This window comes from Pinus tabuliformis, chromosome Q (genome assembly GCF_031772625.1).
Source record: "Pinus tabuliformis cultivar Carrire ecotype Pingquan chromosome Q, CPIR1, whole genome shotgun sequence".
NCBI lineage: Eukaryota > Viridiplantae > Streptophyta > Pinopsida > Pinales > Pinaceae > Pinus > Pinus tabuliformis.
In genome coordinates, this window is record NC_142296.1 from 670,268,576 (window position 1) to 670,272,090 (window position 3,515).

The 3,515-nt window shown below is 33.8% G+C and overlaps 1 pseudogene; it reads right to left on the reverse strand.

Annotated features, from left to right (window-relative positions):
- Positions 1–594: 594 nt before the first annotated feature.
- On the reverse strand, positions 595–2,276 carry LOC149221326 (uncharacterized; annotated as a pseudogene).
- Positions 2,277–3,515: the final 1,239 nt, after the last annotated feature.

The following is a 3,515-nucleotide window of genomic DNA, read 5'->3' on the forward strand; positions in this document are numbered from 1 at the left end:
TATGATGGTAGTTATGCACTGCCTGTCAGATCACATTGAAAGGGAATTCAAGTAGCAACATCATGCCCACCAATATAAATTTCTCGAAACATGTTTTATTCAAAGCCCAATTTCAACAGCAGAAAATTAGTTTTGTCTTTTAAAATTTTCCAATGTTGTAATAGATGATAACATGTTGAAAGCATGCTTGGCCAAAATCTTTGTGTATAAAACTCTTCTAGGACCTATAGGTTCTCTAGGTTTTTTAGAAGCAAAACAAAAACAATGTTATTTTATACATTTGAAGATTAAACATTTAGTTGTGGAATTTGGATCCCGCACATGTATATTTTCATGATTTCCCTTCAATAGTGAAAATAATTCAATCATCAACTATTAATCCATGCAACCCTTCAACTGGTGTCAACATTTGTGAAAAAACCAATAATTGGAAAACAACTTTCCCAACAAATGATTTCAAGAAGCTCAAGTAAGAATTAGAAAACAATAACCTAGAAGCAAGCATGATAGGAATATGTTTAATGGAAAGAAAGTGTATGCATTCCACTATGGCCTGATAATATTTGGTCCTTTGGACCTTCATGTAATCCAGGATTACAAATATTTTGAAGCATCCTGAGATTTTGTTGATTCCCTTAAAACAACAACTACAATGGCATCCTACTGAATATTTTTAGCCTTGTGAAGGGCATCAAGAAGCATAATACAACTTTTAACACATATTTTACATCCATTCAATCGTGTTTCTTCAAAAAACTTGAAAGCTTCCATTGATCTGTTTGCATTGCTCAACCCAGTTATAAGGCCATTATAACATGCACAATCAGGCTTACGACCTGTGGCTTTTAATTTCTCAAATAAATCATAGGCCTATGTTATATTCCCAGACTTAGCCAGACCATGAATCATAGTGGTGTATGTAATAACATTAGGGGTATGGCCAAGATTTTGCATTTCTTACCAAAACACAAAAGATTTGTTAAATTTCCACACTCTGCAAAGGCCATATATAATAATACTACAAGTCACAACATTTGGAGAAAACTTCAAATCTTTCATTGACTGAAAACATACAAATGCCTCATTTATCTCCTCTGCCTTAACAAGAGCGTGAAGTAGATAGTTCCATGTATATACATTCGGGTTCAAGGCTTTCTGCATCATTTCATCCATAATCAATTATGCCTCATCTATTCTTCCTACCTTTCCAAACCCATGTACAAGACTGTTATAAACAAATACATTCAAAACTATGCCTTTGGCCTTCCTCAAAAAGCATGTATGCCTCATCTAGTCAGTCAACCTTTGCAAGTCCATCAATAAGTGCTCCATAAGAAACTACACTAGGAGAATGGCCCTTTATCCTCATTTCTTCAAGGAGTTGGTAGGCTTTGTTCACCTTTCTTGACTTCCAAAAACCATCAATGGTAGTGTTATATGCAAGAGTATCAAGTTCACAACCTTGCTCTTTCATTGCATAAAACAACTTGTATGTTTTATATGCTTCACCAGTATTTATAAGGCCATGCAGTAGTGTAGAGTAAGTACAAACATCTTGAACATATCCATGCTCTTTAATTTCTTAAAAAATTTTGTGGGCCTTGTCAATCTACCCTGCTCTAAGAAGAGAGTTTAGATATAAATTATAAAGTGTTATATCTGGTGTGCAACCTCTACGAATCATATCCTTTAAGATTTTATGCCCATCATCTTTCCTACCCCACTTGAAAAAGTTCTTAATAAGAGATGCATATACAACATCATTTGGTGCATGACTGTCATCCAACATCCTTTCAAATAGCGTGTATGCTTCATCAACCCTGCATTTCCTGCCTAAACCATCAATTAGAGAAGAATATGTTACTACATTTCACCTACAACCCTTTTCTCTTAAATTGTCAAAAAGGTTGTAGGCATCATCCAACCTCTCAATCTTACACAACCTATCAATCATGATGTTAACTGTCATTACATTTGAAAACAAGCCTACATGTGTCATTATCTGCAGCACTTTGTAAGGATTATCTAATATATTTTCCTTGCATAGGATATCAATCATAATATTTTAAGTGGAGAGATTAGGTTCTGTCATCCACTCCGCTTCTCTTTCCAAGGAAAGTAAGAATATAGTTATATGTTATGGTGTTAGGTTTCCATCTTTTTTCTCTCATTCTGTTTAGTAAATTGTAAGATTCATCAAACTTTCGAGCATTTCCAAAGCCCATAATTAATGTGGTTTATGGATAAGAGCACAGAACATTTCTGGTGAGTTCCATGTTCTCCAAAAATTATTTTGCTTCATCCAATCTATTTTCCTTTAAAATTTGGTATTAAATCCAACACTTGATGTGATTCCTGAGGACATTCATAAAATAATTGGGAACTCTGTTCTGTTGAAACTTTTGCTGATTACAGAGATAATGAGACCAGTAATAGAGACATTTTTTTTCCAAATGATTTTCATCTTGCAACAAATTGGGAGAGGATGAACAACATATTTAAGTTGTTATGAGGAACTTCTCCAACCTTTGTATGGTGATATTAACATCTAATTATAGTGCTACTTTTGAATGAACTATGTTTTTCCTTTTGTGACTAAAATTTACATGGAGAAGGTTCCCTAGCTTGAGGAGTATTAGCCTGTGTTCATGGTGTTATTATTTGCTAGTACTTGTAGAGGGTGCCTGCTTTTGAAACCATTTTAGTCTGAGTTAAGAAATAATATATAGCATGCAGATGAGCATTTTTTTGAAGAGATTAGCATGTGGATGAGCACTTGTTTGAGGAGATATTTTTGTTGTCTTTACACCTTTTGAATGTAGATCTATTAGCATGAGATCGATTATTTTTTGTTAATATATTAGAATTCTTAAGGGCAGGTAAATATATTAGCATTCTTAAGGGAGCATCCCTTGTGGCCATTTTTAAACACTCATTACAATAGTAGTGAGGAGAAGAACACACCAATGGGAGTTTCCTTACCTACATTACCCTATGAAAAATCAGAGGATATTACATCAGAAAGTGAAAAAAATGGCCAAGAGAAGAATGAAATTGATTAATTTCTATTTAACAAAATCTCACAAGAAAAAAAATGTCTTTGCACTTTTGACCTATGTTTGATTTTCAATTTTCATAACAACAATATTTTCATGGGCACCATGAAGCTTGTTCGACAAGTAGGAGTTCCAAATGAACACACTTTATCTTTTCCTTCATGACAAGTATAATCAATAGAAGAAAGTATAAGAATGTATGCCATATAGTTAGCATTGGTCATAATGGGAAAGTCCAATTTGTAGATTAGGTACACAACTTAAGGTTCAATAGTTGATTTAATACATAAGTCTTGAAGAAGCTTATATTTCCTCATAGAATTATGACAGAGTGCAGCCACCAACTTAAAACATGTTCCATACACTTAGAGTTGGCCACAATGACAAAAGTCCAATTTGTAGCTATGCCACACAACTTAAGGTTTAATGGTTGATTTAATTCGTAGTTCTTGAAGATGC